We start from the raw sequence: 23,623 nt of genomic DNA on the forward strand, positions 1-23,623 counted from the left end.
GCCATGTTGGCCCTAAGCTTTGGGGCAGAGTTTTACACCTCACGGGCGAGCGCGCGCCCAACCTGATCGGGTGTGAAACGGCGTGAGATGACGTCAGGCGAGTGTCCCTATGTCATCCTGCAATCTTCAGGTTGGCGGGCATGTGTGGGTGTCGGAGCCGCACCCGCCATCAATTACAAGGCCATTTAAAGCCATTAAAAAGCCAATTGATCCCATTTTTACATTGCCCGTGCGATTTCGCACTCAAAACACATGAACATTACCATATCTGGTGCCAATTCCCACACCTAAACATACCCCACCCCCCCACCCCCCCCCCCCCCCCCCACCCCCCCACTGGCTACTGACTCTAGAGTCTTGTTAGCCTTAGTGACTCAGTGACCTTGGCAGTCATCCACTGGCCATTGGGGCCTGTGCTGGCCCTGCCTGGAAGGGAGTGACTAGTGCCACGGCTGGCATCTCCCCAGTCATTGCAGCCTCATCAAATGCCATGGTCACTGTCAGAGAGCTGGAGGAACTGCTGCCGTCAACCAGAGTGCCCTGAGAGGAGCCCGCAGAGATGACAGGCAGCTCGTGCACCAACGTGAGGTCGGTCTGGACGTCTCTGCTCACCATTGATGGATGGGCACCTAGCTGGGATATTGGGTACCTCATCCATCTCCCACACTGGCACTGACCACCTGAGGTCATTCCCTGTGTGAGGGCTTGCAAGCACGAGCACAACCCCAGGAACTCTTGATTCTATTCCTGGAGTTGCCTCTCCATGAGAGTTGCCACCCTCTCAATGGAGGAGGCAGTGCACTCGGCCATGAGGATCAACGCAGTGCCCATGCTCCACATGGACTCCTCCACATCAGAGACAATGGCATCCACACTCTCATGGATCTCCACCAGATCCTCCCACACACCTCACTGGACATCCAGCATCTGCTGCCTAATGGGCAACTCCAGAAGCTCATCATCTGCCTTCGACTCAGCATCATCCTGGTCTCCAGAGGTTCTCCAATTGCCAGTGCCCTGGGAACTCTCTGCCTCCGCCTGCACCTCAAACAAGTGCCCTCACCGCTGTGCAGCGACATTCTAGCCGAAGATCTAACACCCTCTGAGGTGCTGGTATCTGCTCTGATGCCTGGTGCAGAGAGCGGGTTTGACGCAGATGCATCTAAAGCCCAGCAGTCCTCTGGTATCAAGGGTGGCTCCTCGAGGTCCTGCATAAGAGTGCGTGCTGATGAATCTAAGGGAGTACAATGACATGTCATTAGTTTAAGTCATCACACAGTTACTCTGCCTGCCAGGCACTCTGGTGAGACAACAGAGATCTGCATCATTGTGCCATCATTTTTTAATGATCAATGGGGAATCCAGGTTTGAGGCTCCCATCAGCGATGAGACTGCACAAGAATGTTTGCACCATCCAAAACTCTCACCTCTGTGCATTGCACTCTTACCTTCATCAGAGACCCCTGCCTCTCCATGACCGGCTGAACAAGGTGGGTGGTGGCTCTCCAGCTCCAAAGCATCCATTTCAGACCTGGAGATTTGGGGGGGCCTCCGCCTGTCCTTGACCTCTCAATGTTGTTATGGCTTCTCTTCTCCTGAAAGGACAGAGGAGCATTGATTAGTCCAGTCTCTACCTGCAGCACCATTGCAGCCTGGCCAACCCCAGCTGAGGAACACCTCGCAGGGCACATCTGAGTCATGGTCCTCGAGCCACAAGGCACTCAGTCCAAGCAGCCAGGGCTCACCCCCTTAGCCAGCTCCAATGTTATTGACAGTTGGCACTCAGACTCTAACACCCCTGAGCTCCACAGGGGGATGGCCAGCCCTTAACATTTCTCCACACTGATCCATGCCAACACGGCACTTACCTTTGCTGAGCGCAGCAGATTGTTAAACCTTTTGTGGCGTTGGGCCCATGTGCACCTCACGACATCATGGCTGCTGTCCTTGGCTGCCACCTCCTCCCAAGCTTTTTTGGTCTGATATGGTGGCCTCCTCCTGCCATCCCTGGGAGTGAGGGCATCCCGCCTGACATCCACCTCTTCCACGAGGACTGCAAGGCACTTGTCTGAAAAATGGGGGGGCCGAGTGACTACCCAACCTGCTCTCCCACCTGACATCTCCAGCCGCTTTTGAGGCAATTGCTCCAGTCTCCTGACCAGAGAATATGATTGTTCCTTGCCAGCCTTCAGGGAGCTGCCTCTGCAGATTTTAAATTGCCTGACAGGCCCCTGCACCAACCTGGCCCTTCCTGACCATTGGGAAGACGCATTTCACATTGGACAGGCCTTAATTGGCCATCCAGCGTGAAATCGCAGTAGTAGTCTGACCGTAGTGGAGGGCTTGTTTCCCAATCACTCACGCCCACCAAGGGAAAAATTCAGGTCTTGGAATGCTCTGTCTCTTGACCTCTCCCTTCCTTACTTTAGCATACTCCATCAAATGCACCTTTTTTGACTAATCTTGGTCCATTTTTCAATCAGTGCCAATTCGTGTCCACTTATGCTCTTGTGAAGCACCTTGGGATGTTTTACTACATTAAAGGTGGTATATAAATGCAAATTGTTGTTCATTTGGAAGGAATTTGAATCACTTGTGTAATAATGACAGGAATAGACAATATAAAGTGATTTATCAGATGCATAATTAATAAGCATCTTTTGAAATAAATTGGAAACATGAAAAATTCAGGATTTACATACGAAAATACCTCTTGAAATGTGTGCACCTCTACAAGCCCAACAATGCAGCAGATTACATGAGAAGTGACTCAATGATGCTGGATGCCCAAAATAGAGAGAATGTTCCATTTTCCAACATTGTTCATGCTGATAACCAGAAAAGCATAACTTATTTAAAAAAGCTAACTTAAAGGGCCATTAAGTGTTTTTTTTTTTGTCCTGGGTGCACTGTGTATGCCACAGGCAGGGACTCAGCTTCAGACCCCACATCCTCAAAGATGTGGGGTCTGAATTTCCAAACTCAGCCAATCTGGCATGGTGTGGCATGGCATGGCGTGGTGAGGTGTGGTGTGTGGTGTGTGGTGTGGTTTAAAAAAGGAAGGGAAAGCAACGGAAGCAAAAAGGACATCAGATAAGCAGTCAATGGAGTTAAGGCCCATAAACATTAGCAAAAATGAAAAAAACTGCATTTCAAACGATGTAAATGAAGTTCAATTTATCATAATCCTTTTGCTGATTTTCATTCTCAAAAGTTAAGAAATGCATTTTAGAAAAGTGACAGCTAATATATAAATAAATATACTATATCAATTTAGTATATAAAGAGTTAATAAGGCATAAAATGAAGTTGAAACCTTTATTATCTAGTTCAATGATTTCACCAGTGTTGATTTACCTCAGTAGTAATTATGAAAAATTACTTGGGTAATCAAGAGTCATAAATTGTCTGTGAATGAACTTTAAATGAAGATGCTAGTCATTTCTTTTGGAGCTGTACAATACATTTCCCAGTATCTTTTCTGAAAAGGTCTGTATTTAATGTTGCTTTTTGAAAGTTTTCCATTTCATGCACATACTTGCTTACTGTAAAGGCCATCAAATGCCGTTATTTAATAACCAGGCTCAAAAGAAAGATATGGGATTCAATAACTTAATGAATTAGGTCAGCACCTTTAACCTATACAGGGTTAAGTTCAAAGTCGACCAGGGATGTGTGATGAAGGTCGTTCAGTCTCTGATGGATGTAAATGTTAAATGTCATGAATGTAATTAGTTATTGGCAGACCCACTGTAATCCTTAGCAGGTTTGAATACATTGAGAACAAAAATGCCCCTAAAGCATAGGATATAATAAAATATTGTTCCACCACCCGCCCACCCCCCCCAAAAAAAAAGCATAGGATACCAATAGGGATCAACTAGAAGCAAACAATTTTCTCAACATTCTAGTTGCAAATAACGCTTTACTGCTGGAATGACAAAGTTGCATGATTTTGGAAATATTTCTGGTGAAATGGTTTCCATATGGGAAGCAGGGAAATGATTTTTTTCAAACGTTTTGGGCATTTAGGACTTAACATATTCTATTACTCAGAAGTAGAAGATGAGTGTCTAATGTAGGAGTGTCTAATGTAGTTGGTTTCTTTGAAGAGATTTTTTAAAAAGTTTCTTGATCATTATTTTGCACAGTCAGGAGTCATCCTAATTATTATAATTCTGGGGAGAGGAAAAAGAGAGAAGCAAAGCTTTAATGAGGCGCTTCAGATTCAGATAAGACACCTGAAAAACGCTATACAACTGGGATATTCCACTGTTGATTACAATAAAATTAATACGTCTGGTTTTGCATAAAGAGAGAGGCAGAGAAGTCTGCTGCCAGATTCTAGATGGTCTTTTTCAAGGGAATATGTATTAGTCATGGCTCCATCTTGTTTCTACTTGATTAGAAGACCAGATTATATTGAAGCCTGTGGAGACAGGATCGTGAATTTCCAATCTGACTAGTTTCTCCTTGATGGATCGATCTGTACACTGAGTTGTTGGAACAGACCCTGCTCAGTAGCAGAGCTATCAATTTGGGGACAGAGGAGGGCTAACATTAACAGGGTTTGAATACATTGGGAAAAAGTTCCCCTGAAGCACAGGAAATAATAACATGTCCTTACCCCAAATCACATATAGTATTAATAGGAGCCAACCAGATTAATGACATTCACAGATGAGAGTCCTGTTACAGCTGACCATTGTGAAAGGCTAAGGGAAAAATTATATCACTGTGTCTCTGTCACTTGTGCTAAAGAAAGGAGGTAGCGACAAATCAGGGAAAGGAAAAAATACACAAAATTAAAAAGAAAATGGTATGAGAAATACAAGTTGATGAAATTCTTGAGCAATGTTTTTCCATTCAGGAGTGAGGTGATGTACTTTAAAAAAAACAGTTGAGGTTCAGTCATTGACGGACTAAGTGACAGACATCCTCCCCTGACTTGAAGTTCACCAAGTATAAAACTGTGTTATAGCTGCATAGCTTTGGCAATGTGTCAAGTGCCATTTTGTTTTTTAGCAATCATAGCTTCTGAGTGCTGAAATATTACTTGGGTATGCAAAAAAAAACAACAATGGCCTTTGACCTTTAGCGTTCCAGCAAGTCAGCAAAGCACAGGTGCTGAGGCAGCAGAAAGGAAATGAATTATAGAATAATCCTCCATGTGCCACATCTGTTAGCCTTTCTACTGAGAAGTGATGGCACCTGGGTCTCTCCACTGGACTGTGACTATTATGAGGTCATGGAGCCAGGATATTGGTGACTGTGGATGCTACAGAGATGTTTCCCAAACAAGTGAAAAAAATCATGCAGCAGTCAACAGATTTATTTCACCTATTGCAAAAAGATGTGCATTTATATAGTGCCTTATAATATCTGTCAGAAACATTGCAAATCACTTCATGCACAGATTGTTTTGACTTAGAGGTCAGCCAGCTCAGTGGCAGCGCTCTCACCTCTGAAACAGAAAGTTGTGGGTTCAACTCCCACTTCAGAGACTTGAGCACGTTTTTTATTTATTAATTCATGGAATGTGAGTGTCACTATCATTTTTTTGCCCATTCGTAATTGCCACTGAGAAGGTGGTGCTGAGCCACCTTCTTGAACCACTGCAGTTAATGTGATGTAGGTACACACACAGTGCTGTTAGAAAGAGAGTGACAGTGAAGGAACAGCAACATATTTCCAAGTCAGGATGGTGTGAGGCTTGGAGAGGAACTTGCAGGTGGTGGTGTTCCCATCCATCTGCTGTCCTTGTTCTTCTAGGTGGTAGATGTCACTGGTTTGGAAGGTGCTGTCTAAGAAACTTTGGTGAGTTCTTGCAGTGCATCTTGTAGATGGCACACACTGCTGCCACTAGGCGTCGATGGTGAAGGGAGTGAATGTTGAAGGTGGTGGAGGGGGTGCCAGTCAAGTGGGCTGCTTTGTCCTGGATGGCATTGAGTTTCTTGAGCGCTATTAGAGTTGCACTCATCCAGGCAAGTGGAGAGTATTCCATCACATAAACTAAGTTGACACTCCAGCACAGTATGGAAGAAGTGCTGCACTGTTGGAGGTAAATATAAATATTTTTAGAAATATTAAACTAAGGTGGATGTAAAAGATCCTCTGGAGGTATTTCAAAAAAAGGGTAGGGTAGTTATCCTGGTGTCCTACCCAATAACTATAAGACCATAAGGTCTTTCAAACAGCAATGTTATAATGATCATGTTTTTTTTAATGATGTTGGATGAGGGATAAATATTGGTTAGAATCCATTGTTTTTCAAGTCATGCCAAGGGGTCTTTTACCCCTCTTTTACCCCTGAGAATGCAAATGGGGCTTTAGCTTCAAATCTCTACTGAACAACAGCACAGCACTGGAGAGTCAGCCTAGATTATGAACTCAGGGGCAAAATTTTCCCCCTTTTGGGGGGGGAAGTGCAGAGGTGGGCATGGGCAGATGGCCCTCCGATCAGCGCCCCCAATTTGGGGTACCACCATTTTTAGTGGGCGGCCAATTAAGGCACACCTAGCGTGACGTCCACAGGGAAGCCCTATGCACTTCCTGTGCGGCGGGGGTGGGGGAGGGATTCCTAAAATCAGAAGTATGAGGAGCGCTCCAATCTCCTCGAAATTAAGTGCTGCCTCAGGGACATCGGTTCCCAAAATAAAAAAGTTACTGCAGTGAAAATTTAATTCACCATCCATGTCCCTTCATGTGACAATGTCACATGAGTTGGGACATGGACATAACATTAATTAAAAGTGTCTCTTAACTTTTGATTCAGCAATGAAACCTCATCCCACCCATGGATGAGGTTTCATACTTTTTCAGGTGGCTGCCAGCGCTCCCGACCTGCCTGCCCGACATCATTCTGCGTCATTTTACATGTCGGCAAGTGGGCCCCGCCCCCGCTCTCCAGCAGGAAATTTCTTGCCCAAGTCTGTGGAGTTGATGTGAACCCACAACTGAGGCAAAAGTACTATCACTTAGCCACAGTGAACACATCCTAGATTGAGAATTTGGTACTTACAGCAGTAATATCTTGCTAGTGTACAGCAAAGTGTTTTTTCACTAGTGGCCTGCTGGGATAGGCTGAGTTACACTAGAGGAGTTTACCTGTGGCAGCCATTTTGTTGAACAGTATTTCATTCCTTATATTCACTTTTATATAAGATTTAAGAGTATGTGTCAAACTCTATTGACAAATGTGCAATAAAAGAAATAGGCAGCTAAATTTTAGTAGCCCTCAGATGGTGAAATGGAGGCGGTCTGATAGTGTGGAGCCACATAAGGATGGCTCCCCACCGCTGTGCCAGTGCCAGGGCAGTTTCACAGAAAGCAGGCTGCAGGTGGTTTGAGCTGCCTGCTCCAAGATGCGAGTAGCTGGTTTACAAAATTAAGGCCCCAATTACTCACCATCTTAGCGGGGCCTCCAGTGTTTCCTGATAGCGGGCCCCAACCCGTTCCCCAGCAAATGGGGAGGTGCCAGCTTCATGTAAGTGGCCGCTCTGCTGCGGCCCAGAAAGGCCATTGAAGCTGGGGGTACAAATGGCAGCCCCCATGCCCCTAACAATGCCCTTCAAGAGATTTTCCTTTTGTCCCCATGAGGCCTACTGCCCCTGCACCATCTACCTACACAACCACCCCCCCCCCCACCCCACCTCCCCCACCACATCTTGCCCCGGCCACCTTCTAGAATTCCTTCCCTAAATGCCTCTATTTTGCTTTCCTTCAGTATATGAGGTGGGGTGTCGTGGGCAATATTGAGAACTGGTTACCAGCTGGGTATGACCAGGAAGCTAAGTACTCCACATTTTCCACTTCATTGGTTAATAACATTATCAAATGTGGATATTTTGTGTAGAATGTGATTTGCTGTTATAAAATCAGTCTTTACCCAGGAAAATGATTCAGCAATAAAGAGGTGGCGACAGAAAAATATATCACGTGAAAAGCATGGTTTTGAGTTATATGTTACAGGTCATGTATGTTGAATTTAAAGTAATAATTGAATACAAAGGAATTTATGTATAAATATTGCAATGCGTTGTGACTATCTCTGTTTCTGTATGTACAGCATACATCTGCTGTAAATTGCACAAATTATATTCTCTTCACAGCAGGGGGATTAGAATTTGGTGTTAGGGACCGGTAACAGTTAAAGTGAAATCCAAACACCCAGTAATTAACTGACAAAACCTTGCAACAAGATTTCATGTTTTCCTACACAATAAGCGTGATTGTATTTAAAAGAATTAAGCAAAACAAGCAGTCTCAACGCTAAAGCTTATCATCCTGTATGCTCTGCACTAAGTTTTACTCTTCACTTCCCCAAGCCTTTCTCATATGAGACACATCAACCTTCTGTAAAAACAGAAAGTGTTAGAAAAACTCAGCAGGTCTGGCAGCGTCTGTGGAGAGAGGTGTCATTATTGCACTTAAAAAGTTAACTCTGTTTCTCTCTACACAGATGCTGCCAGACCTGCTGAGTTTTTCTCGCACTTTCTGTTTTTATCTCAGATCTCCAGCATCTACAGTATGCTTTTATTGCTTTTATTTTACATCAAACTAAAAGTTATTTATTTCTGTTGAGGCACCTATAAGTATGCCACCGTCCCCTAGAATCTACTTTAATTCTCCTCAGTTCCAGCTATTCTCAGAGGTAAAACTCATTAACCATCTCTCGTCTGTGGATGCCTCAGTAACTTGCTTTGGTTACTTTCTCAATACATCCCTGTTAGTCTGCTGATTGTTTTCTTTTGCTACAACACTCTGTGAGGACCACTGTAGATTTTTCCATTTGCAAGCTAGAACAAATCTTCCACTGAGTCCGTTTCACGACGTCAATTATGAAGTTAGCTTTTTCTCTGCTTACAGTGCAAGTCTGTCTAATTGTTATTTACTCTGGCTATCTTCTTTCAATGAACTAGAAACGGCACAAACCAGGTTCAAGCTACAGCTTAAAAAAACTCTCAACTAACACCCAGATAAATTGAAACTGGTGAATATCCCTAAACTCCACAATCTCATGCTGATGTGGCACACTCTGGGATGTTCTCGAACAGAACTTTAGGTTACCTATCCTTGATTTAAAATTTGTTCTTTGACCTGATGAAAGAAATGGACTTTCCAACCCTTTAGGGTTTACTGAATACTTTTAAACTAATTTAGCTCTAACTGTCAAAATAGAAACATCTCTGTGGACTGCTCTTACTGCAAGGATTTCAGATGTCATGCCTCCAGTTCATTAGCTACTGTTGTTTGTAATTTTACAGAATCACAGAATCAAAGAATGTTAACGGCACAGAAGGAGGCCATTTGGCCCATCTCCAAAAAACTCCAGCAAGTTAGTTAAATATGATTTCCCCTTTAGAAATCCATGCTGGCTCTTTCTTATCAACCCATATTGTTCCATGTCACTACTAGTTCTATCCCGAATAATTGTTTCTAGAATCTTGCCCACCACTGAAGTTAAACTGACTGGTCTGTAACTGCTGGGCTTATCCTTACAACCTTTTCTGAACAAGGGGTAGAATGTTTGCAATTCTCCAGTCCTCTGGCACGACCCCTGAGTCTAGGGAGAACTGAAAGATTATGACCAGTGTCTCTGCAATTTCTACTCTCACTTCCTTCAATATCCTTGGGTGCATCTCATCCAGTCCCGCTGCCTTGTCAACTTTTAAGTACCGGCAGTCTATTCAACACTTCCTCCTTATCAATTTTGTACCCTTCTAGTGACAGAGTTTTCTCCTCTGTCACCATGGTCTGGGTAGCATCTACCTCCTTGGTAAAGACGGATGCAAAGTATTCATTTAATTCCTCAGCCTTGGCCCCTTCATCCATGTGTAAATTCCCTTTTAGGTCCCTAATCAGCCCTACTCCTCTTTTTGCACTTTTTTACTATTTATATGCCAATAGAAGACTTTGGGATTCCCCTTTGTGTTGGCCGCCAGTCTTTTCTCATAATCCCTCTTTGTTTCTCTAATATGCTTTTTCACTTCCCTTCTGAACCTTTGGTATTCTTCTTGGTTCTCAATTGTATTTTCCACCTGACACCTGTCATAAGCTCACTTTTTCTTCTTTATCTTAATTTCAATCTCCTTCCTCATCCAGGAAGCTCTGGATTTGTTTGTCCTACCTTTCCCTTTCGATGGAATATACCTTGACCATGCTCAAACCAGTTCTTTTTTGAAGTTAGCTCATTGTTCAGCTACAGCTTTTCCCGCCAATCTTTCATTCCAGTCTATCTGGCCCAGCTCTGATCTTGCCCCATCAAAGTCGGCTCTCGTCCAATTAATTATCTTGACTCTGGATTGCCTATCGTCCTTTTCTATCATCATCCTAAAATGTACAATACAATGATCACTGTCTCCTAAATGTTCTCCCACTGATCTACTTGGCCCACCTCATTTCCAAGGACCAGGCCCAACAGTGCATCTTATCTTGTTGGATTGGACACATACTGCTATAGAAAATTCTCCTGAACACAATCTAGGAACTTTTACCCCTTTTACTTTTCTAACTGTTAACCTTTTCGGTCAATATGAATCCAAACTTTTAAGTGTAATAAACTCCAAGCTTGTTTGAATTGCATTCACATCACATTCAAAATTCAATTGCTAAAACTGAAAAGCTTTACCTCTAAAACATATGAACTTTGACATTAGCCATACATAATATTGGGACAGGGAAAAGGATAGGCTTGATGGTGAATTGGTTTTAATTTATCAATCATCTTCAATGAGCGCAGTAACAACACAAAATACCTGATAAATTCACAAAGTGACCAATGTTCAGTTATTGGGATTAGAACAGGCTTGTCCAACCTTTCTGTGCTGGCCACCGCCTCCCAAACCAGGTTAATGCCCATTCTATGGCCAGAGCAGGGTTAGATGACATCCCAACGGACCTCCAAGGCATCCAAAAGGTGCTCAAGGGACGCATCGCTGAACCTGGGTCTGCAGTCTTCTTCAGTTTCAGGGCCAGGAATTCCAGGCAGCAGCTGTGAACTGGAAGCACTGAGATGTGTGCTTGTAGCTGGACTTTAAATATGGTGCCCAGCATGGCGCAGCGGCGGGGTAGTGGTGGGCGGGCGAAGGAGAGCCTGCTGGCCGCCAAAACAGCATGCTTTCTGGAAGTGCATGAGTAATTTGGTGGGTTTAGGATGATACGGAGTGAAAACCTGCCATCACAGCCGCCTGCTACTGCACTTAATGCAAATCTGGGATAATGCCGCCCTCACTCTCAAGGTGCTTATTCACTCAACCTCACCCACACCCACTGTGTGAGTTGTTGTGAGTGTGTTGGTGGGTGGGGGTGAGAGTGAATACTAACCCTGAGACTGGTGAGCCAGACTCTCACACACTCACACATACATTCTCTCTCGCTCACAGACACATACTCTCACCCACACATACACACACAAACACATTCTTGATCACATACACACACACAAATACACACACACGTTCTCTTGCTCACACACACCCACACCCACATGCTGTCTCATCCACACATGCACAGATAAACACTCTCTTGCTCAACAAACACTGTCTCACCCACACACTCTCTCTCTCGCTCACACACACACATACATTCCCTTTCACTCTCACACACATTCACATTCTCTCTCGCTTGTACACTCTCGCTCACACACACTCTCTTGCTCACACACACACATACGCACTCTCTCTCTTGTCCATGCATACACACGCACATACACAGTCTTGCTTACACACACACTCTCTCGCTCATACACACTCTCATCCATAGATACGCACACACACACTCTCAATCACAGACACACACACTCTCTTGCTCTCTCTCACATACACACACACACACACACACACACATTCTCACCCACATATACACACACATTCTCTCTTGCTCTCACACACACATTCTCACCCACATATGCACACACATTCTCTCTTGCTCACACACACACATTCTCACCCACATATGCACACACATTCTCTCTTGCTCACACACTCTCACACACACACACAGACACTCTCTCACTCACACACACCAGCAGCCAACTTCTTTCCCCCCACCAGCAGCCAGACTCTTCTCCCACTCAGCAATCAATTTCTGTCCCCCCAACCTGGCAGTCACTTTCCCCCCGCCTGGCAGCCATTTTGACTCTTCTCCCTCTTAGGACACTCACCATTGCCATCACACCATATTTTCAGGCCTCAGGCTGAAGAAAGCTGCTCCTCCATCAGAAACTAGTTCTCTCTTATGTATGCTGCTATTGGCTCACTAGTGATCCTAGCAAAAGCAAATGTGGAAGAGAAACAGCCTGTGATAAGAGGAGCAGTTCTTTTAAGAATCTTCAAATTCACTTACTGACATTTTGAACACTAGGTCCGCAGGCCAGATAGAGAGGCCTAGCAGGCTGGATAGTGGCCCACGAGCCATGAGTTGGACAAGCCTGAATTAGAGCTTTGAAATCTGGGGGTGAATTGCAAGTGATTTGAAGGGTAGGCAGGGCGGGGTACAGCTTGAACTCAACAGGTGTAAATTTCCAAAGTAACAGCAACAGACCAGCCTCATCACTGTTCCTCAGACTGAGTTCCTCAGCTCTGTTCCTGGCCTCAACCCCATTAAATCTTCAGTTCGCCCCCTGTACCTCTGACCTTCCTGATTATGGGCCAGCCAATGGACTTTCTTGCTCCCAATTGCAACCTTTATCCACCCCAGTTTCAAATTGGACATAGCCAGCCTGTTCCATCTCCTTCCCTGACTCGACTCCTCTATCCCCTCTCCCACCCTGCTCCAGCCACTCTCCAACACCTATCAACATCACTCATAGGCATCACAGGGACTTTTTTTGAGACTTGGTCTAGATATACAGATGAATTGCATTACATTGTTCAAAATAACAGTATAAGCTGGCTAAGCAAGGGATGTAACTTATTCCAAAGATAATTAGAACTAGATGTAATGAAGACAAGATCAATTACAGCCCTTGCCAGATTCAGAAAAATTGATTCAGTGAGCAATGCGTGACCTTTGTAATCAGGAATTGGTCTGTTCTCGGAACTCTGCACAAGAGCATGCACCTGTCTGAATTTCACTGTTGTGTTTCATTTATATTTTTGGATTGTTTTCTGCATTTCCACAAGTAAAAAAGGATCAGGGTTGAGACTTGATAATTCAAAGGTGAATGTTGAGAACAAAGTCAAGACAAGTGTGTGAACTTTTCAGACATGTCCAAAGATTATTTTGGTGAATTATCGACTGGAAACTACCAGAGGCATCCTCATGGAGGAAGTAAAACCCAGTTAGATAAGATGATTTCAGCATGGATTGAGAATGATTGATCAACACCTTCCAGAACTAGAATTAAACAGTCGTGGCAATCAATTTTAACAGGGTTAAAAAAAATGGCTTGGTAAAACCCAAAAATGCATACCAACTGGCTAAGCCAGCTCCCAACCAATATTCAGGTTATTGCGATCCAAAATGGATCTATGGAAAACATATCAGGGTAAGTAATGCTATATGAATGACAGTCATCTAATCTCATATTAAGTGTGCTTTCTTCTTTCAAATCACTAAAATTATTTTGAAGAGAATGGACTTAATTTACAAGTACGAGCCACAGTTGAACTCAGAGCAGGTTTAGCTTTGTCTGTCTCTCTTTCTTTCTCTATGAGACATGCCAATCATCAAGTGCTGTGCCAGTTCAGCCAAGGCAATGTTGAATAGCAGCAAAACCAAGCTGAGATTGTAACTAAAATGCCAGTCTTTCTTTCCTCCTTTATATCTACTAGCAGCCCTCCCATGGCACTACTCTGAGTAGGCAGAGGATATTCTATTTAGAAGAACAGGATATGCCATGTAACGCACTGTCTGTTATTATGCTGCCAAAGTGTAGTTGTGTGTCCCCCTTTAACTCTGCAGATCCTGAGGTCAATTAGAGATCAGTAGCTTCTACGCTGCCCCTGGGATCAATTAGCGATCATTGTTTTCTATGCCACCCTTGGGGTAAGTTAGAGAGTGATTGTTTCCCTTTAGGCTGGCAGCAGGAAAGGACTGTGTTTTTCTTTCTCCACTCTTTTATACCCCTAAAGATGGCTTTGAATCTTTATAAAGTATTACTGTGAAATGTGACAGATTGAAGATTGTTTTTACATGTATAGATGGGTAAAATATTGAAACAATAAATCCTGGGCACATTTTACGATATAATGGTGAGGGTCTGTAAACCTTGAATGAGATTTTACAGTTCAAAGCATAATGCAACTCGATGTTTTGAAAGGGTTTTTTTTGCTGCCAAATTCTCTGCACCGTAAAAAAATTTTTAAAAATTGAAAAAGTTCAACGTTTTCATCAGAGATTTCACATACAGCATGCACTTCCTATAAGCACCACACTGACCTGTAACACTTTCTCTGTCACACCATATTGATAATACCTCTGCGTTATGACATAATGACAAGCAATTGGCCCAAGACACTCACCAGGTAATGATGCAGCTAACAATGGCAATCAAGTCAATGCAGGTGTCATTGATGGGGGAGATTATCTTTGGGTGTTGTATGGTAAAGTCATGAACCCATTTATAAAGAATGGGCTTCCAGATTCATTAACAAAAATAAAGACTTTCACTTAGATAGTGCCTTTCATGCCCTCAGGATGTCCCAAAGTATTTGATACCCAATTAAATATTTTTTGAAGTGCAGTTATTATTGTAATGCAGGAAACATGACAATTTATGTGCAGCAAAACCTCACAATCAGCAATGAGATAATGACCAGATCATTGGCTATTCTTAATGACCATTGCTGAAAAATCAATGTTAACCAGGATGCCAGGGAGAACTCCTCCCTCTTCTTCAAACAGTGCCGTGGAATGTTTTTCATCTACCTAAGATGGGGCCTTAAGTTTCACATCTCAACCAAAGCCACATCGAACAACTGATGTTAGCTGAGAGATAAATATTGACTGGGACATTGGGGAGAAATTTTCTTCTTCAGGGAAGCAAGGAGATACTTGAAATCAACTCAGAGGGCAGACATAACTTCAGTTTAACATTTTATCTGAAAGGCAGCACTTCAGACAGTGCAGCACTCTCCCTGTATTATACTGAACCATCAGCCTAGATATTATACTCAAGTCCCTGGCATGGGACTCAAACCCATAACCTTATCACTCAGAAACAAGAAAGCTATCACTGAGCAAAGGTGTATGTATTTTCAGATGGTTTTCTGTATTCATCAGCAAACTTGATCAATAAGCTCTCCTTGGCTCTCTGGTTACGGATTATATAGGGCAGGATCCTCCCCCCCGTCAGGGTGGTTGTGCGGGAATGGGCGTGAGCGGGCAGGTTCTCGATCAGCGGCCCTGGTTATGGGCACGCCGTGATTTTACATGGGCGGGCCAATTAAGGCCTGCCCAGCATGACGTCCACCTGGAAGTGCTATGCATTTCCTGTGCAGGACAGGGAGGATTCCCTGAGCCTGGAGTGCATTCTTTCGCGCATGCACGCCAAAGAGTGCACTGATCTCCCTGAGGCCAAGTGCTGCCTCAGGGAGAACGGCCCAGGTTTGAAAGTTTGATTAAAGATGAGAAAAAAAATTACTGACATGTCCAATCATGTGCCACTGTCACATGAGCTGGGACATGTCCATTTTTTTTTATTTAGGCACTTCAGAAAAATTTTAATACCCTCATGAAACCTCATCCCACCCTTGGATGAAGTTTCATGTTTTTTCACAAGCCCACCTAGGCTCCCAGCCTGCCCGCCAACGTTAAGGTTTGATGGGCAGGTCCACTGATTACCTCAATTACCTTATTAATGGCCTTAAGTGGCCGTGACAGGTCAGCGGGCATGCAACCAACTCAGCTCCGCACATGCCGACCTGAAAATGTAAATGACAAGGGGTGACATTGAGACGCCCGCCTGACGTCACGCCAAGTCACTTTACGCATCAGCAAGTGGGTCCCACCCACCGCCCGCCGACCGGAAAATGCAGCCCATAAAGTCATAGAGTAACTAACAGCAGAGAAAGAAGTCATTTGGCCCATCGCGCCTGTGCCAGCTTCCTGTGGGACAATCCATTCAGTTCCACCCCTCTTCTCAGTCTCTATGGCCCTGCATATCTATCTCCTTCAAGTGCCTAACCAATTCCTGTTGAAATCAGTAATTGTTTCTGCCTCCAATCTTTGGAGGCAGCGGGCTCCGGGTCATTACCACCCGCCTTGTAAGAAAGTTCTTCCTCACATTCCCCCTGCATCTCTTGCCTAAAATCATAAACCTGTGTCCCCTATTCTTTGTTGAATTAGCTAATGGGAAGATATCTACTTTATCTAAGTCAATCACAATCTTGTACACCTCCATCAAATCTTCACTCAATTTCCTTTGCTCCAAAGAGAACAACCTCAGATTTTCCAACCCAACCTTGTGACCAAATCCCTGGAACCATTCTGGTAAATCTCCTCTGCACCCTTTTAAGGACACTCGCATCTTTCCTCAAGTGCGGTGACCAGAACTGGACACAACACCCTAGTTGTGGCCTAACCTGGGCTTTATATAGGTTCAGCATAACTTCCCTGTTTTGTACTCAATACCGCTATTTATGAAGCCCAAGATCCCATATGCATTACTATCCAATGACTCAATATGTGCTGCCACCTTCAAAGATCGATGCACTTAAAACCCCAGGTTCCTTTGTTCTTACACACTCTTTAGAACTATGCCATTAAGTGTCTTTTGCCTTCCCCTATCCCTTCTGCCAAAATGCATCACCTCACACTTCTCGGTATTAATTTCCATCTTCCTCTTGTCTACTCTTCCGCTAGTTTAGTTATGTCTTGTTGCAGCAATTCGTATCATCCTCACTGTCAGCCATTCCTCCAAGTTTGGAATCATCAGCAAATTTAAAAATTTTACTTTGTATTCCAAGACCCATGAAGTTTATATAAAACAAAAGGAACAGTGGGCCTAGCACTGATCCTTGGGGAACAGCATTATCAACCACCATTCAGTCCGAAAAACAATTTTGTACCATGACTCACTGCTTTCTGTCCTTAAGACAATTTTTGATCCAACTGCGCATTGGCCCTCTGATTCCATAAGCCTCAAATTTGATAACCAGCTTTTTATGTGATTCCTTATCAAACATTTTTTTTAAATCCATATAGACAACATCTACCACATTCCCCTCATCAACCTTCTCTATTACTTCATCAAAAATTCAATTGGATTAGTCAGACATAATTTGCCTTTTCCAAATCAGTGCTGGTGCTCCTTAATTAACTCAAACCTCTCCAAGTGCCTGTTGATTTTTCCCTGATTAAGGATTCTAAAACCTTACCCACCACTGATGTTAGACTAACTGGCCTGTAGGTGCTAGGACTGTCCTTGTGCCCTTTCTTCTATAAGGATGTCACATTTGTCACTCTCCAATCCTCTGGCACCTCCCCCATATCTAGGGAAAGTTGAAAAATTAAGGCAGTGCTTCTGCCATCTCCATCCCCACTCGCTTTAGCAATCTGGGATGCAAGCCATCCAGACCAGGTGACTTACTGGCCATAAACATAGCCAACTTTTCCAGTAGCTCCTCCCTTTCAATATTCACACTATCCATTGGCTCCACTATCTCTGGCACTATTGATATTCTGTAAGATGCTCTTCCTTAGCAAACACTGATACAAAGAACTCATTAAGTATTCTAGCCTGGCACTGCGCTTCTAAGCATATATCACTTTCTTTATCCCTAAAAGGATGCAATTCACCTCTTACTACCCGCTTTTACTATTTCCATGGCTGGTAGAAGATTTTTGGGGTTCCCTTTCATGTTGACTGCTATTCTAATCTCATACTCTCTCTTTTCCTCTTCCTTCTTCCTCTTCACCTTCTCTCTCAGTCTATTGTATTTGATTTGGTTTTCACTTGAAGAATTCACCTGACTTGCATCATATACCCTACTTTTTAGTTTCATCATAATCTCTATCTCCCGCATTATCCAAGGAGCCTGTTTTGGGCTCTCTTACCTTTCACCCTTACTAGAATATACCTAGCCTCTACCAGAAGTATCACTCCCTTAAAGATCACACATTGTTCCGTTACATATTTCTTGTCAGTCCCTCGTTCCATATATCCCTGACTAGATTCCTTCTTGTCACATTGAAATTAGCCCTCTTCCAATTTAGAAGTTATATGTTAGATTGTTTCTTGCTCTTTTCCATTACCAATCTAAATCTTATGATATGGGGCAGAATCTTCTGGCTGGCGTGCAGGTGGCGGAGTCCGCACGCCAGCGCTTAAAATGTCATGCATTGACATCGTACGAGCATCCCAATGTCAGCACGCGGCATCGCGATATTTCGGTCAGTGGGCGCGCTATGCAGCAGGACGCGCATCGGCCATTAATTAAAGGCCTCGTTAAGGCCCTTAATTTGCCAATCATTGATGATTTTGAGGGGCCCGTGCGAACTTCAGCTTGGCGCACGGGCCCAACGAGCAGGCAGGTAGGTGAGATTTTTACAAACCTCATCGAGTGGCAGGATGAGGTTTGATAGCGGTTTTAAAAACATGTAATAAAGTTTTTGTTTATTTCATTAAGATGTCCCATCTCATGTGACATTTTCACATGAGGGGGACATGTTAATGAATTTTTTATTGTTCTATTTTTTATATTTGCCAGGCTTTCAGCGATCTCCCTGAGGCAGCACTTTGCCTGAGGGAGATGTGCGCTCTTTTGCATGCAAACGCGAAAGAGTGCACTCTGACAGTTAGGGAATTCCCACCCCCACCTCCCCCCAGCCGCCCTCCCCCCACACAGGAAGAGCATAGCACTTCCCATCAGGCAGCCCGCTGGGTGGCAGGGCCCACTTCAGCAGTGGCAATCGGCTGCCCGCCCGCCGCTGAGCCGGTGGGGCCCGCCCGCCCATCAAGGGCAAAATTCTGCCCATGGTGATCACTCTTACCCAATTGTTCCCTCACCGACACTTGGTCCACTTGGTCACCTCATTCCCCAGCACCGGATCCAGCAATACCTCCTATCTAGTTTGGATAAATATGTTTGAAATATTTAATAATAACTTGTTACATTCAGGGAAACGCTAACTTCAGTGTGAGCCCTCCTCAATTTTGGACTGATTTTGAATTTTTTTTAATTAGATGGTACAGGAACTGTCGTAAGGATATGGTGCACCAAATTAACCTGAAGATTGCTTAAAACACAGACTCGGAAAAATTGTACTGCTAAAGGGAGAACAGATTTTCCACAGTCCACTGCTTGCCTCAGTAACCCTGATTAACTTTATATTTAAATTCTACACGCAACAAAGACAAAATTTCTACTGGCAGGAAAAAAAAATGGGAAGATTCAAGACTGCCTTATAGGGGCTTTCGGAATGGATACAAAATACTACTGTGCAGCTGTGACAGTGCTTTGGTTCCCAGGGCAAACACAGAGTGCTACCTCAAATGACTCCATGGCACTAAGGAAGCTAGAATCAGACAGAAGACCAGGAGGGTTAAACAGGATCAGAGGTCTGAATTTTCCCATGAAGGTTGAAGTTCAAGCCACCCGGAACCTAGGGTCGCATATTCCCCGTGATGGCCAACGAAGTGGGCACTGCCTGGGCCACTATCCCTATTAAGGAATGGGGGTCCACTGCCAAGAGCTGCTAGCCCAATCAGAGGGCCAGCAACTATGCAGCTGTGGCTATTACTGAGGTTACAGTTACAGGATGAGAGCACCTCAACGGCTGAGGCACATTAAGTGGGGTTGGAGGATGCTGGGACTAGACCATCAGCCCCTGGTGACCAGCAAGGGGCATTGTTGGGCACCAAAATGGAGGGACCTCCCCTCTCTACCAATGCCACCCCTGACCCCCTCCCCTCAACTCCCAGAGCCCAATGTGAGGCTGCCAAGTTTCACTGGGTGGCCTCCCCATGTGGTGATGGGCTCCCCAGACACAGGCAAAATGCCTGCAGAAGCTAGAAGTGACTTATGAGTGGGCCCCTTGAGTGTTTGAAATGGCTCCAGCAGGCAGGGCATCTATACACTTTCCTACACCTGGCATAATGTCATGGCAGAAAGAAGATGTCACCGATGCCTCCCCGCACCATTTTTCAACCATCCTGCCTCCCATCAATTGCCGAATACTTGGCAAAGTCCTGGCCATTGATTCCCACAGCTCTGGAGGTAGCATTTGGTCCATTGCACCTCTGCTGGCTCATTGATAGAGCAATCCACGTGGTTGCACTCCCCTACTCTTTCCCTCAAGCCCTGCAAGGTTGACTCCTTCAAGTATTCACTTTTGAAAGTTATTATTGAATCTGCTTCCACCGCCCTTCCAAACAGCACATTCCAAACACTGATACCAAGTGGAATTTGACACAGAGCAATAGGGAGGTCCACTGGTGTATGTGGCCTAACAATATATTAGATCTAGAATCAAGAATTAGGCCCTCCCTATATTGTGTCAAACATGTCCACTGGATGGGAAAGTCAAAGGCTTTACCGAACATTAAAACAAGATCAATTGAATGCTATTGAATATTTCTACTTTTTATTTAAAGAAATGACAATTTTCTCAGTCTATTTTCCACACCATCAATTGGACATGACCACTTAGGTGCTAAATATTTGTAACTGAAGAAAATTTGATAGACCGAAATGGATGAACAACATCCTGCTCCTTTGTTCACAGAATGATTGCCTTCTCACTGTTGAAGGTAACATTTCTCCGCTGGCTATCTAATTCTGTCTACAGCTGCCAGTGTAACATGCTTAATGAGCTGAACATTTTCAGAAGGGAGGCTCACCAGTCTGTGCAATGTGGTATTGTTCAAAAGAACAATATCGCTTTTAATCTCCATCAATGTGTAGATAAAGATCGAGATAATAAGTGGGGTCAAAGGTGCTTCCTGATGCCGGCGTGGGCATTGCAGCAAGAAAACAAATGGACATTTTATCGTGGCTCAACATTTGCAGTTGTTTAGGAAATCACACCTCAAGTTCAGCAGCTTACCAGATATATCACAAGAATGCAGCTTCTCAACATATGTCAGATATTATAACTTGTTGAAAACAGCTGCTGTTGCTTGATGTGGAATAGTGAAATTAGCAGCACCACGAATCAACTGATTTATTTGAAAGCCAAGTTCATGCCCTGTGCTGGATTATCATGGCAGCCAGTCACTTATGAAAAAAAATTACAAAGTACACTTAGGCCGAGATTTTCCCCGCCCAATTGGGACGGGCATTTTCGGTGGCGAGATCAGAAAATCTCACAAGAAGGCCCGAGGCGCATTTCCCAGTTACGGAAATCCGGGAAGTGATTGTCTCCTCACCCCCCACCCCCCTCACCATTAATGGCATTTCCCACCATCGGATGTCAGGAGCTTAACTTGAATATACTTGCATATCATTATCGTGGTCACACACCGGAATCAACCTCCCCCACTCCCCTGCCATACAACGTCAAATTCAAATCCCACGTGATTTTAGAACGGAGTTATTTAAAACTGTCTTTAAAGGCAGAGCACCTGGCAACCTGAAATTTGGGGGGAACTCGGAGATGAGTGCACACAACTTAGCGTAGCACTCGCAAGGATCCCAATTCAAGGAAGTGGCTCCAGGGATTCGGGGGCATTACAGGCAAGTCTCCATAGTAGCTTCTTCATGGCAGGCTTATGGTGCCAGGGCTAGGGCAACAGTGCCAGAAAGAAGGAAACACAGGCCTAGGGCAACAGGGGCAGAGAGAAGGGAAACTCGGGGTTAGGACAACAGTGCAAGGGAGGATAATGGCAGCTCACACTGAAGGTTGCACAATAACACATACTGGGGGGGTGCGGGTGGGAAGAATATAGCCAGGCAAATGAAAAATGATGAGCACTCTTTCGCAGCTGAGACCATCTAGTGTGAGTTCAATTGACATGCTTGAAGTCAGGCTAGCTCAGCAATTGTGCCCACTCAAGCAGCAATAATTACTGAGAGTGCCAACGATTGCTTCTCTATTTTTAACTCCTCACGCTTAGTCTTCAAAATCAAATGAGTTCTATGTTGCTGCAGAACCACTGGGTGACTTGAAGATCCTCTTGGGAAAGGTAGCCATGGAACTCTGATGGAAGGGTGCACTCATAATCCCTTTCATTATGTTTAAGCAGACAATAAAGTCACCCTCATGGTCCAAGCAAAGCCTTGGAGTCATGGTTAGGACAATACTTGTGATGAGAGTTCAGACGCAGCCGAGCGGCCAAAGCTATTGTCACTCAGGATCATGGATCGTGGGTGGTGGGGTTGTGATCAACCATCATGTGTGCTAAACACTGGGCAACCATGTGGAGGCCAGGGCTCTCCAACATGTGTAAAGAGGCCTTGAGAGGCAGCCTCAGGTTATGACTTCAGCAAGAGTGTCCTTAGCGGTCAATTGCTGACACTCACATCTCTCTTTTTGAAACTATAGTGAGGAGACCAAAGGAAGACAGTGGTGAACTCACTGTCTGCCTCATTGCTTATATGCAGGCAAGAAGATGGAGAAGAATGTGAAGGAGGTGCCTAGCTCGCCAAAGGAAGGATCAGAACCCTCAAGGCCAAAGGGCAGCAGAGCCTCCTTTGCATGCAGAGGATGAAATCAGAGATCGTGGTTACCTCACTAGACCCAGGGTCTATGGATGAAGCATATGCTGCCTGCAATGAGCAAAAACCAGTGTCTCAATTACTGCGCATGTCAAGAGAAGTGGTCACTCACATATGACAGCTTCTGCAGGATTTGGTACCAAGAGGACTCAGAAGGCAGCCACTGCCAGTGGCAGTGAAAGTGCTCAATTTCTATGGCAGTGGCTCCTTCCAGGGCCCCACGGAGGACCTGTGCAGGATTTCACAAGCCTCCACCCACAAATGTATCCAGAAGGTCATGGATAACAATTTTGCCAAGGCGCACAACTTTGTCAACTTTGGCAGGAATCAAGTGAGCCAGGAAGCATGAGTGCTGGGATTTGCTGAGATTACCAGAAAGCCACAGGTGCAGAGTGTCATCGACTGGCATGAAGAGCAGATTACAGCCACAAATTACTTACAAGCATATTGAACTTTTTAAGAAAGGTGCATGTGTTTTTAAAGAAATACAAGCAAGGACACTGAGCAAAAGATGGCTGACAATGTAAATTGACCACTTTCTGGAAAATTCCTATGTGGACTATACTGTCAGACCTGTCCCAAGAGAACATGGAATGTCGCTCCTGAAAATGTGTTATGGTCTTCTTCAAACAGTGACTTTAAAAGGGAGATAGGAAAGAAGCAAATGACAAAACTTTAATCTCCTGTGGTTGTGGAGACAAAAAACTGATTTGCACATCTCACCAGTCACCCAAAACTTCATCGCCTGTTGATTTATATGTCAGAATGTGTAAATAGCTTTAATACGAATGCAAGAGACCCATTTCTTCTCCTGGAATACATGGGGGGGTGCATGGAAAGGGGTAAAAGATAGCTGCAGAGCAGTGCAATTTGTGCTGGTGTATTGTGTGTATGACAGCAAGAAGAAGACCAATTGGTCACTCCTGCAGTTATATGTGGAGTCTCTCTCTCTCTTTGTTGCTGGAGGCAAGGCTCAGTGCGAGCCACAATCAAAAAGGAAATAGGACAGCCTCTTAAGTGCC

This window comes from Carcharodon carcharias, chromosome 9, assembly GCF_017639515.1.
Source record: "Carcharodon carcharias isolate sCarCar2 chromosome 9, sCarCar2.pri, whole genome shotgun sequence".
Lineage (NCBI taxonomy): Eukaryota > Metazoa > Chordata > Chondrichthyes > Lamniformes > Lamnidae > Carcharodon > Carcharodon carcharias.